The sequence below is a fragment of the Mauremys reevesii genome, linkage group 23, assembly GCF_016161935.1.
Source record: "Mauremys reevesii isolate NIE-2019 linkage group 23, ASM1616193v1, whole genome shotgun sequence".
NCBI classification, from domain to species: Eukaryota; Metazoa; Chordata; order Testudines; family Geoemydidae; genus Mauremys; species Mauremys reevesii.
The window spans coordinates 2,099,070-2,112,447 of NC_052645.1; the positions used below are offsets into that span (position 1 = coordinate 2,099,070).

General features: G+C 50.8%; 3 non-coding genes across 3 annotated transcripts; all 3 read left to right on the plus strand.

Moving 5' to 3' along the window:
• The first annotated feature begins 1,203 nt into the window (after positions 1-1,203).
• Positions 1,204-1,420, plus strand: LOC120389509. Its single transcript, XR_005590981.1, has one exon. It is a non-coding gene; the product is annotated as a small nucleolar RNA U3 (small nucleolar RNA).
• Positions 1,421-3,949: 2,529 nt separating this feature from the next.
• TRNAK-UUU lies at positions 3,950-4,022 on the plus strand. Its single transcript has one exon. It is a non-coding gene; the product is annotated as a tRNA-Lys (tRNA).
• A 2,423-nt stretch (positions 4,023-6,445) lies between these two features.
• TRNAK-CUU lies at positions 6,446-6,518 on the plus strand. The gene has a single exon. It is a non-coding gene; the product is annotated as a tRNA-Lys (tRNA).
• The last annotated feature ends 6,860 nt before the right edge of the window (positions 6,519-13,378 follow it).

Sequence of the window (13,378 nt, forward strand, 5' to 3'; positions counted from 1 at the left end):
CCTGTTGCAGCTGGGAGCTCCAAGGAGCTGCAGAGTCTATTAGCAATGACGTGGGGCTGCAGGGTCCTCACGCCATCAATGCCTGCTGGGAAATCCTGTGTCTGCTCACAGCGGCTGGGAGCTCTGGGGTCTACTTGTAGGAGCTGGGAGCTGCAGGGTCCATATACAGTGGTGTGGGGCTGTGGGGGCTCCCCCGCCACCCATGGCTGCAGAGGTAGTAAATATATTGTGTGAATGGTGCTCACATAACACAGAGAAAGTTGCCTATGCAGCTCACAATAGTAAATAGGGTCAGATCAGAAGTTCTCTTCTTTCCAAGTGGGAATTGTGGAGGGAGGAACAACAGACCTAGTGCAGCTGTGTTGCCACTGTCTACTAGCACTGAAATGGTTCACAATGCCTTGGGTCAAGTGGCACCAGTTCTAAATGTAAGGGTGATTTAGTGCTGTGGTTCTCAAACAGGGGTATCCAATGGTCTTCCAGGGGGTACAGCAAACTCATCTAGATATTTGCCTAGTTTTACAACAGACTACATAGAAAGCACTAGCAAATTTGTAACAAATTAAAATTCATACATTGATTTGTTTATACTGTTCTCTATATACACTGAAATGTAAGTACAATACTTATATTCAAGGGATTTATTTTTATAAATATTGCATCTGATTATGTAAGCAAGTAGTTTTTAAGTGAGGTAAAAAATGGGGGTATGCAAGAGAAATCAGACTCCTGAAAGGGGTACAGGTGTCTCTAAAGGTTGAGAGCCACTGATTTAGTGCAGGTACCACCGGTAACATAGAACCCTGCAAAAACTTCTAGTGCAGATGAATTTGAGAGCAAGCCAGAGAGAAACAGCTGCGGAGCATGCTAGATAAGGCTGACCCGTCCCGATTGTCTGTGCCTGACAGGCGGTCATGTGGTACGGAGGAGCCTGTGAGAGGTATGGCAAAGCAAGAGGGTTTGATTAGTTGCTAGGAGCTCCACATGCTAATCAGGAGGTGTGTGTCTGTAAATAGCGACATAAACATCTTCTAATGGACAGTGTTCTAAAGCTGTCTCAATTGTGCTTAATGAAATGGGAACCTGGTTTTAGATTTTTGGTCTTTAATTCTCTGGGGGTGAAACCTGTTGTATGAAAACATTCACCGTGGGAAGAAAGCTTGCGCACATTAGCCTGGGTGTGTAGCCGAGCACAGGTTTGTTAAGACTGTACTTTCAGGGATCATTTCTATAGTTTGTAACTAGAGAAGTGTGGTTGAAAGTGTCTGACCTTGCTAACCATGATGAGGAGTTAAAGTGTTCTCTTCTGAACATGAAGTGAGTGGATAGTGGTGCTTTAATGCATCTGCTATCTGCTATTGATGAGTGTTCTTGCCTTCCTTTTGGGAAGCTGAGGGGAAGAGAACACAGACTGAGTGGTTAGTCCTTATAAAACAAGTTTAAAAATAAATGTTTTGGGTTTTTTTCTGTTATCTGAATTTATTTAAAGCTTTTGTGCAGTTCTGTTTAGGGGCAAGTCTTAGTTTGTTTTGGTAGAATTTAGAAGAAAAGTAAAGGTAGTTTGAAAATGGTATTTTAAAGGTTTCTAATTCAATACTTACTGAAAGATTTTTTTAAAATTTCTTTATGCTGCTCTCTCTTTTTTTCTTGTAGTTTATTTAAGAATTTAGGTAGGGTCCTGTGTCTGCATGTTCTCTTCCTTTTCCACTTGCTTCTCTCTTCTTCCCTTCCCATTTTTCAGGAAGCCCCTATTTTTACTTCTCCTGCTCTGGCAGGGGGTACGCAGTTTGCTCTTGGCCCCAAGCCCATCAGACAATCCACACAGGATCTGAGAGTAGCTGTCTCTTGGCCGTATAGTGGGTAGAGGGTTCTAAAGCTGTCTCAGGGTATGTCTACACTATGGGATTATTCCGATTTTACAGAAACCAGTTTTTGGAAACAGATTATATAAAGTCAAGTGAACGTGGCCACACTAAACACATTAATTTGGCAGTGTGCGTCCATGTACCGAGGCTAGTATCAATTTCCGGAGCATTGCACTGTGGGTAGCTATCCCATAATTCCTGCAGTCTCACCCGCCCATTGGAATTCTGGGTTGAGATACCAGTGCATGATGGGGCAAAAACAGTGTCGCGGGTGATTCTGGGTAAATGTCGTCAGTCAATCCTCCCTCCGTGAAAGCAACGGCAGACAATCATTTTGTGCCCTTTTCCCTGGATTGCCCGGGCAGATGCCATAGCACGGCAATCATGGAGCCCGTTCAGCCTTTTTTCACCGTCACTGTATGTCTACTGGATGGTGCTGACAGACATGGTACTGCAGTGCTACACAGTAGCATCCCTTTGCCTTTTGCAAATTAGCAAAGATAGTTGATAGCCACATTGTTCTGTCTGCTGCTTTGCAAATTGACTGTACTATTAGCTGCTGTCATGGGTGCTCTCGGTCAGCCTCAGTGAGATCAGCTGGGGGTGCATGGCCAAAAATGGGAATGACTCCCCAGGTCATTCCCTTCTTTAAGTTTTGTCTAATGGAGAGTCAGTCCTGTCTAGACTATTAGACAAGCCAATTAAAGACCCAGACAGGCAAATGGTGGCTCCAGGTCAGAGCCCCAGACATCCAGCAGAAATGATGAGCTGCATGCCATTCTAGGGGGTGCCCCTGCAACAACCCCACTCATTGCTTCCCTCCTCCCCCACCCCTCCTGGGCTACCGTGGCAGTTATCCCCCCATTTGTGTGATGAAGTAATAAAGAATGCATGAATTTGAAACAACACTGACTTTATTGCCTCTGCAAGTAGAGCTCAAAGGGGGGAAGGGAGGGTAGTCTCCAGCTACTATGATATTCCAGGCAGGACTGAATCTCCAGGAGACAAAGATTAAAGAAGAGAATGACCTGGGAGTCATTCCCATTTTTGCCCTGGCATCCCTGGCTGACCTCACCAAGGCCAGCCAGGAGCACTCACGGGACAACGATGACAGATACCAGTCCTACTGTACCGTCTGCCGTCCGGAAGGGAAGGGGATGCTGCTGCACCGCATCTGCCAGCAGCATCCAGTAGACATACGTTGACATTGAAAAAAGGCGAGAAATACTTTTTTTCCATTTGCTTTCGGGCGGGGGGGGCGACATATACCCTGAACCACCCGCGACAATATTTTTGACCCTTCAGGCTTTGGGAACTCAGCCAAGAATTCAAATGGTTTTCGGAGAGTGCGGGAACTGTGGGAGAGCTACAGACGTCAGTTGCCCCTCCCTCCGTGAGCATCCATTTCATTCTTTGGCTTTCTGGTACGCTTGTCTCAGCTCCTTAAGTTTCAGCACTGTGTTGAGTCCCTGCTGTGGCTTCTGTCTATCATGGCCTTGGAGATTTTTTCAAATGCTTTGGCATTTTGTCTTTTGTAACGGAGTTCTGATAGAACAGATTCATCTCCCCATACAGAGATCAGCTTCAGTATCTCCCGTACGGTCCATGCTGGAGCTCTTTTTTGATTCTGGGACTGCATGGTCACCTGTGCTGATCAGCACTCCATGCTGGGCAAACAGGAAATGAAATTCAAAAGTAAATTCCAGTAAACCTGGCCAATGCATCTGAGTTCAGATTGCTGTCCAGAGCAGTCACAATGGTGCACTGTGGGATGGCGTCTGGAGGCCAATACCATTGAATTGTGGCCACACTAACCCTAATCCGACATGGCAATACCCGATTTCAGTGTTACTCCCCTCGTCGGGGAGGAGTACAGATACCGGTATTAAGAGCCCTTTATATCGATATAAAGGGCTTCGTTGTGTGGATTGGTGCAGGGTTAATGCGATTTAACGCTGCTAAATTTGATATAAACTCATAGTGTTTACTGGGCCAGAGAGAGCAGCAGGTTTCCACTGTTATTTACCGCTCTTGTTTTCTTGACTAGTTTCTCCTCTGCACCAACTTGGTGTTGTTCTTTGTGAGCCTGGCTAGCTCAGTTGGCAGAGCATCAGACTTTTAATCTGAGGGTCCAGGGTTCAAGTCCCTGGTCAGGTGATAAACTACTCACCAAGATTGTAAACTGTCTTTCTCAAGTCCTCTTTGATGTTACTTTTTCTCTGCAGGATTTTCCCTTTCCTCAGAAGGCCCGGGGGGGAGGGGTTTGAAGGGGCAACTTCCTGACAACCCCTCTGTCCTTGCAGCCTGGAGGAATAAAGGCCTCTGGGCATAGAGCATGTTCCTTCCCTGCACACACACACATACAAACACACAGAATATCCCTAAGGAATTAGAATCACCTGCTGCCTTCCCCTTTCCTGCTGGATCCCCAAACAAGGATGCTCTTCAGCCTAAACCCATGTCCCCTCTTTTCCCAGTGCCCCTCAGACCCAACCCTCAGTCCCTCCTATGCTCACTGCTCCTCACTCCCAACCAGAGCCTGCTCCTCTTCACCCTTCTCCTCTGTCCCAGCCCACAGCCCCCTCCTATTCCCAGTGCCCCTCAATCCCAACCCACAGGTCCTCCCTCCTCATGCTGCTCCTCAATCCCAACCCACAGCTCCCTCCTTCCCTCCAGCAGCAGGTGCTTCAGGCCCCCTCAGGAACATTTTCTTGCAAGGTTTCGTGTATGAGTCTGCATGTGGATTTTACAGTGTGTTGGAAATAGGTTGGGTTGCTTGCCAAAATGATCACTTTTGTCTGGTGTTGGATTCCCAGTCTCCATGTTACAGGAGCAGGAGAAATAAAGGGTTGTTATCCTTGTTGTGTGAATCGAGGTTGTGTGAATCTGCTACTGTGCTTGGCAGACCCCGATTGAGGGACTCACCCTCAATTCAATAGCACTTGCTAGGCAGGGGACAGGGGTTCCAAAGTCAAGTGGGCTGGGGTCTGGGGTTCAACACTAAAATTTAGCAAAAAGAACAGGAGTACTTGTGGCACCTTAAAGACTAACAAATTTATTTTAGCATAAGCTTTCGTGAGCTATAGCTCACTTCTTTGGATGCATAGAATGGAACATACAGACAGGAGATATTTATACATACGGAGAACATGAAAAGGTGGAAATATGCATACCAACAGGAAAAGTCTAATCAATTGAGATGAGCTATCATCAGCAGGAGGAAAAAAAACTTTTTGAAGTGATAATAAGATGGCCCATAGAAGGTGTGAGGAGAACTTAACATAGGGAAATAGATTCAATTAGTGTAATGACCCAACCATTCCCAGTCTCTGTTTAGGCCAGTGTTAATTGTATCTAATTTGCATATTAATTCAAGTTCAGCAGTTTCTCTTTGGAGTCTGTTTTTGAAGTTTTTTTGTTGCAAAACCGCCACCTTTAAGTCTGTCACTGAGTGGTTAGAGAGGTTGAAGTGTTCTCCCACTGGTTTTTGAATGTTATGATTCCTGATGCCAGATTTGTGTCCATTTATTCTTTTGCGTAGAGACTGTCCGGTTTGGCCAATGTACATGGCAGAGGGGCATTGCTGGCACATGATGGCATATATCACGTTGGTAGATGTGCAGGTGTACGAGCCCCTGATGGCGTGTCTGATGTGATTAGGCCCTATGAGAAACACCCACTGAAGGTCACCAGCATGTAGGGCGGCTGCTGATGCTCTGTGGCCAACATCACAAGATGGTAGGAAAGCAGGGCCAGCCCCATGGTGGGGCCTCTGACTGGTCCCACTCACGGTGCTCACTTTTGCAGTGGGGCAGGAGATTTAACCCCAAGAGGCTTTTCCGAGCTGGCGAGAAGCAGAGAAACACCCAGGCTCCGAAGACGCTATGTAGCAAGTACCCTCCAGCACAGGGACAGGCGCACATGCTAGCCCGGGCCGCCGCCCATTTTCTTTGGCAAGTCAGGAAGGGCAAAGGTGAGACTGGAAGCACCTGGGGCTCATGCCCCAGCCTTTGTGACTCCCACCCCACAACTTCTTCCCGGGGCTCTACCTGAAGCCAGAGCATTGGCCTGAGCGGCCAAGAAGAGTTTCTAGCCTTGAACGGAGCAGGATGTTCAGCACAACTGCAGAAACACAACCACCAAGGGACTCGAAACCTCAGTCTTCTGATCCACACTCAGACACCTTATCCATTAGGCCACCTGGTAACATGAGAAAAACCCCTCCAAGCCCTTCTTTGGAAAAGATGGACATTGTGTTTCTCAGGTCATCTGCTGAGGGGGGCCGAGACTCTCTGGGCACAAGAAGTCGAGTTCCCAGCGACACGTGAGACTTAATTCTCTGGAGCCAGGTGCAGGGTTTTGGCAGGGAGGCTCAGGCATGGGGGATTGGGGTGCAGCGGACGGACCGGCTGTCTAGGTGTGGAGATTTAGTCGCACTGAGGCACAGGAGGGAGGAGGAGGAGGAATCCTGCTGACAGGCAGTGGCTGTGCAGAAAGAGGAGGGGTTCTGGGGACTTTTTTTGCCTCTCATTTGCCGGCCTGCTCGCTCTTGTGCTGAACAGTGAAGGTGATCTCAACAAGCCCAGGTAGCTCAGTTGGTAGAGCATCAGGCTCTTAACCTGAGGGTCCAGGGTTCAAGCCCCTGGCTGGGTGCTCAGCTTTTAAGTTGCCTTGTGTGTCAGGAGCCAAATGATTCCTGGTGCTGCCCACCAGCCACATGCGGATTCCCAGAAGCCGTGGCCATTTCCTGGAAAGGTTCCTTTCCTCAGGAATCAGGAGAGAGGCGACATCCACAGGAGCAGGCCTAGAACACAGTCTCTGGCTGGCAGGAAACGCTGTGGGGCCAGGTGCTGAGAAAGCCCAGAGGGGGAGCAGCAGAGATGGGGGGAAGAGAGACAGAGAAGCAATGAGGACAGAGCACAAGTGTACAGGGGGTTCAGGTCTGGCTATTGTGGGGAACTTCCCTGGTTTATACACGACCCTGGTGCAATTGGCTGGAGAAAGGATCTGAGTCCCCACCCCCTTACCCAGAGGCTGCCTGACCCCAAGGAGGCTCTTTCTACTCTGGTGTGTGGCAGAGACCTCGTAACCCCGACAAGGCTGGGCCCAGGAATCCTGGGGGGTTTGATGACCCCCGACCTTGTCATGATCACTTGAACAGGGCTACAGTGTCTCCACTCTGGGCACTTCCCTGACCCACTCCTCATTGCATGTGCTTCAAGCAAACACCATTTATTACCCAGCAATCAATGTAAAACACAAGGAAAGATGGGAAAGGAAAACACGTCACCCTGTTCTGTGGCGCAGGGAGATCACAACCAGCGTCTCTGGAGGGTCAGGGCAGGTCACAGTCTCTCCCTCACATGTCCCAGGCCTCCTCCCCAGGCCCTGGCTGTGCTGCAGGGACACCACGGGCTGGACACTTGCTCTGGCAGTGGCCATGTGCTCTAGGTGACAGGCCCCTTGCTCCCAGTGTCAGCCCCCATGTAGGGGATATGATCCCCCCACCCCCAAAAGTCTGGCCTGCAAGGTCTCTTGACGGGTGGCATCTCCTTGCACTGGGCCTTCTGCCCAGGGTCCCCCTCGCTCTCCCACGCTGCTCACTGCACCCACCTCCAGCCCCAGTGCTGCTGCGGCTCTGCCTCCAGCTCCCTGGGCTGCTCCTCTGGCTCCGCTTGCTGCAGCTCTTCTCCTAGCACAGATCTGCTCCCTGGGCAGCTTCTACGGCTCGTGCTGCTGCGGCTCGGCTCCCAGCACAGATCTGCTCTGGTTCTCCCTGGCTGGTGCAGCTCTGCTCCCCGGCTCTTCTCCGGGCTCCTGCTCTCTCCTTAGCTCTGCCCCACTCTGGCCCAGGCAGTTCCAGCTCCCACGGAGGATGGGACCCCCTGGCCTGGTGACTCCCTCATTGCACTGCCTGGCTTGTCAGTGCGGCTAACATGGAGCTTTGGCCTCTCCCCATTGCCCCTGGGGACTGTCTGTCTCAGGGTCCTGATTTCCCATTGGCCCTTCCCCCTTCTATTGCTGCTGGGAACTAGCCAACCAAAAACCCCACTAAGTTTTAGTAAGGGGCCAACAGTCTCCTACTCGAGCCAGTCCCGTGACGGTCACCGATGTGCAGAGAAAGCAGCACAAGCTGGTACCATGGTGTAACGGGCAGCACTCAGGACTCTGAATCCTGCAGTCTGAGTCCAAATCTCAGTGGGACCTTGTGGTAAAGACCTGGAGCTCCCAGTGCTCAACTTCCCTGTCTCCAGTTGTGCAAGAGCCAATCTTTCCCCTCCTGCTGGGTGACTCACACCTCCTAGAGCCAGGTCTCTGGCTGGGGTGGCCACAATGGGTTGGGGTTCTAGAACTTGCTACCCTGGTGGTTGGGATTCTTGCTGCTTCACCTGATGCCCACAAGTTTGGCCCTGGTGCTTCCTGCCACACTTTTCCTCTGGCCCACATGGTGCTTGAAGAAAGGAGGGTCAGGGCCGGGATTGATAGTCAGGGCTTGGCAGGAGGGAGGAAGATTCCCAGGCTGGAGCCCCACACACCTTCCCTCCTCCTCTGGGCACCTAGAGCAGAGGCAGCCCAGCTCTGTCTGCTGGACACCTCGGCAGAGTAGGTGAGTTCATGTAAATACAGTCTGGTCCCAAAGCCTCCCCCAACCCTGGCTCGTCACTAGCTCTCAGGGCAGAGCTCATCCACACCTTGCTTCCAAATCATCATTTGAAATTCTGAGGTTGGCCAACGTTGCCGAAGCCAACGCACCGACATTGTCAGCAAACACAACAGCTGGGTGAGGAACCCGGCTTTGTCCAGACTTTTCAAACCTATTTTACTTTCTCAGGTACAAGTATTTTTCATAGGTTGGATCTGCTTTTAAAGTGTGTGTTAACGTTGCAATTTCCATTCAAATTTGCAACCAGTGACAACACTGGCAGCGCTGCATGTAACTACCTGACCACTGGGGGGGTGTTGGGGAAATTTGGGGAAGGGGATGCACAGCCCCCTGGCTGGGGGGCGTATAGGGAATGCCCGGTTTCACTGAATTGAGTCTCCTACTGCAGCACCTCAGTAGGTTACATCAGAGAGGAGCTGCAGTGTCTAGGCAGTGGGATGCCTGTGCCTTTAAGAGCCCAGCCCTGGGAAGCCCATGCTGAGAGGTGCTGCCTGTGGGAGGGGAAATAGAAAAGCCCCTCTGCTCCCCGCACCCTGTTTTTGCAAACACTGGAGTCTCAGCCCCCGGGGTAACTGTTACCCCTCTGCCCCTGCCTGTGCCGGGGTTTAACCCTCTGGCAGCGCCTCCCCCTGGGCTGAACTCTCGCTCCTTCCCCCCTCCCTGACTTTGCCCTTCAGCCCCTCTCCTAACTCTGCCTCCAGCTGCTTGACCCCCCGACCAGTCAATTTCCACCCCCTGCTCGGATCCTGGCCATCCCCCTCCTCTGATTTGCCCCCATTTGCCCCTCTTTAATCCCTGTAAAAAGTAAGGGGGGGGCTGGGTCCCATTCGGGGGGGGGGGGCTGGGCCCCTGGCCCCTGCCTGCCCAATGCTCAAAGCGCCCCCCCACGATCTTGCGGATGTTTGCCGAGAGCTGCAGGGTCACCTGCAGGGAGAGAGACACACGGTTAGGAGGTGATGCCGCCAAGGGTGCCTCACTCAACACTGAGATGCAGCCACTTCTGGGGTGGGTTGCACAAGTCAGCAAATGAATTTGGAACAGGAAACGCACTGAAAGGACCGAGGCAGTTGCAGGAGATGGAGAAAACCAGAAAAAGCAGGAGCCCTGGATCCCAGCCCTGCCCCTCCCCCACTCTACCCCCTAACCCCGACTCCCCTCCCACATTTGATGGGAGAACCCAGGAGTCCTGGTCCCCAGCCTTGCCCACCCCCATATTTCAATATGGCTCCATCCAACAGCTGCCCCCCCGCCCAATTGCAGGGCAGTGCCATGGGGCACACCAGGGCCTGCCTGTTTGCACAGGATGGGCGACAGCAGTGCCCCAGGGTGGGGAGAGATGATGCTAAGGGAGACGCAGGCAGCAGACACCCCCACGACAGAGAAAGAAGTGCTAGGGGGCGCCGTGCTGCAAGGAGTGAGGGGGGTTGGCAGGGAATGGGAGGATCACCCCTCACAGCGGGTGCATCTGTCTCCCCCACAATTCCTCCCCAGCCCTACCCCGGCCCAGGCTAATCCCGGCCCAGCTACCAGGGTTACATGTGGCCTGGATTCCCCAGCTGCTGGGGGAGGGGCGTGGGGCTGGGGGGCATGAGCCTCTACTCCCCCTTCCCCCGACACAGCTGCATGGGAACTGACCAGAGGAGCCTGCAGCACTGCTGCCTAGAGGAAACTGAGGCACCAGCCAGTGACAGACACATCATGGCTCTCCTCAGCCTCATCCTCTTTTCCATATACAACCCGGGGTGCGGGGGAGTAAACTCAGGGCAGTTGCATAGTTAACCTGTGGAGCTCCTTGCCAGAGGATGTCGTGAAGGCCAAGAGTATAACAGGGTTCAAAAAAGAACTAGATAAATGAACAGAGGACAGGTCCATCAGTGGCTATTAGCCAGGGTGGGCAGGGATGGTGCCTGTAGCCTCTGTTTGCCAGAAGCTGGGAATGGGCGGCAGGGGGTGGATCACTGGATGATTCCCTGCTCTGCTCAATCCCTCTGGGGCCCCTGGCACTGGCCGCTGGCAGGAGACAGGAGGATACTGGGCGAGATGGACTTTGCGTCTGACCCAGTCTGGCCGCTCTTATGTCTCCCTTGGCGCAGCAGCGACACCCAGTGGGCAGTCAGAGTAATGCACAGTAGGTGTTTTCCTTGGCGCAGCAGTGACACCTCGTGGTCATTCAGGGTAATGCACAGAAGGTGTTTCCCTTGGTACAGCAGTGACACCCAGTGGCCAGGTGGCGTAATGCACAGCGTGTGTTTCCCATGGAGCAGCAGTGACACCCAGTGACCAGCAGGGGTGGCATCAGACTCTTCTCGTTTGGTGGGGGACTGAGGTGGGCTAGACAAAAAAAAATTGGGGGGCAATGCCCCCCATCACCTGGCCCCAGCCTTCACGGGGGCCATGCCTCCTATGCCTCTGCTCCTTTTCAGTTAAAGGCCAGGCTCCTCTCCTCTCCCCCCGGCCAGGGGTTAGAGCAATACAACCTTTATTAAAATAAAAAAGTAAACAGGGTTTACTTTAAATAATCTATTGCTGTCCAAATTTTAGTATTAAATGCAAAGTTCTTGAATATCCCATCAATAACCAAAACCTAAATGAAAAATTGAAACCAAAACCAATGTTTAATTTAAAACCCAAACACTAAGAAAAACTTTGTTTTTAAAAAATAAAAACTAACAAATAGCATAAATTAATAATTTCAGCATTTTATCAAAAAGGTGTGCTACAGCAGGATGATAAAATAACCTAAAATAAATAAGCCTGACCACTAAAACCTCCTATAAAGGAATTGAATCCTTGAATACTGGCCAAATTTGTATAAAATATCAGGGCCGCCCAGAGAATTCCGGGGGCCCGGGGTCTTCGTCGGCGGGGGGCCCCCGCTCAGGGGCGGCTCTAGACCCCAGCGCGCCGAAGACCTGGGGGGCGGCATTTGGCTCCGGTTGAGCTCCCGCAGGCATGCCTGCGGCAGGTCGACCGAGCCCGGACGCAGTGACTGCGGCGGGTGCCGTGGTCCCGCGGCTCGCTTGACCTGCCGCAGTCATGCCTGCGGGAGGTCCAGCCGAGCCGGGGACGAGCGCCTCCGCAGTCATGCCTGCGGCAGGTCCACTCATCCCGGGCTCGGTGGACCTGCCGCAGGCATGCCTGCGAGCTCAAACTGAACCCGCAGGGGCCCCAGAAAACACTCGTGGGGGCCCCTGCGGGACGCGGGGCCTGGGGCAAATTGCCCCTCTTGCCCCCCCCTCTGGGCGGCCCTGTAAAATATGCAGACCTATGTCAAAACTGGTGTTGCAGGTCAGCCATTCGAATCCAGCAAATGTCAATTAAAAGCTCCATTCCAACTTAAAAAAAAAACAACCCAATAAACCCAAAGAGTCACAGCCTGAAACAAACCTACACAGAAGCAAAATTAAACCTGTGCCAACATTGGAACAAATGATGTAAATTTCTAATTCTAACTTCTTGTTTCTGCCAGGAGGAAAGTGTTTTGCACCCCAGTAACCAGGCTGTCACTGCAGCTTTCCTTTCACTAAATAAGATTTTTACCAAATATAATTTGCCCTCAGTTTTCTCTATGAGAAATTGAAATTGTATCTTTGTACTAATATCCCAAGTGTGCAAGTCCATCGCCTCAGAGCAGCCCCACCCCCTGAGCCCAGGGGAGAATCCCAACTGGTTTGTGCATTTGTAACCCTGGGGCCTGAAGCTGATGAGAGAAAGGGAAGTGTGTGATCTTGGAGCTTTCCGATACCACCTGCTGGGAGCAGAGGGAATTGACTGAGTGACGTCCTGGCTAATTTTCACCTTGTTCTCTGCCAGCAGGCTCAAGAGTGACTTGACCATGGCAGCACCCTATGTACATTTTGGAGCCATTGGGGTGAAATGTGAGTACTTTTGGGGTTGGGACCCACATGAGAAGGGATGTGGACAAACTGGAGAGAGTCCAGCACAGGGCAATCAAAATGATTAGGGGGTTGGGGCACATGACTTATGAGGACCTACAGGCCATATCCTGTATGTTAAGCTAAGGCAAAGTGAGCATCTCTATAGTGTGACCTTTTACTCAGAAAGGAAAATTGACCTTTATCTTGTTACTTAAATAGAGAAGTACCCACGCCTGTCTAAGGCCTTTACCTAGACCAATCGACAATGGAGAATGGCATAAGGGGTTTTTCAGTGTTGTACCCACAGAATTAACAGGTACACCACAAGGGAACTTATGTGCATATGTACATGTCATCAACACGCACAAACATACTAGCCTATGAAGTAAGCGTACCCTAATGTTTTGTGGGTAAGGAATGAAATTTGGGCATAGGAGGAAGGATTTCCGGCGATTGTGCCCTATAAAAGAGGTAACCCACCTCGCTAGAGCACATCGCTCTGTCATTCTGACTTACTTCCTCCACTCTCTATCCACTATCAGTAGGCTGTACTTGTTCTTAAACTTTAAGTTTCAAAGTAACTCGGCTAAGCTCGGTTTCCCTAAGTTTTTATTCTTTGTTTATTAGGATTTGATTTTAAGTTTAACTTAGTCAAGTAAACCCTAAGTAACATTAGCTTTTTCAAAGCACTGCATCTTTCACTCAAGAATTGAAAACCTGAACTGCAAGGCTGGTCCTGTGTCTCTTACCACCAGGTTATCAAGGAAGGGTGTGAGTATATTAACCAAAACTTTGTTGCATATAATGCCATATGTATCTTTTGAATAGCAGTAATGCAACTGTAACTTTATAACTCAATTAAATTAAATTAAATGTAAGCTAATAAATTACATTTTCATCATATTTTCCAAATTAATAAATCAGGCTACATGGGACAGAGAGTTGGAGTGCAGGGGCATGAGAGCACTGGC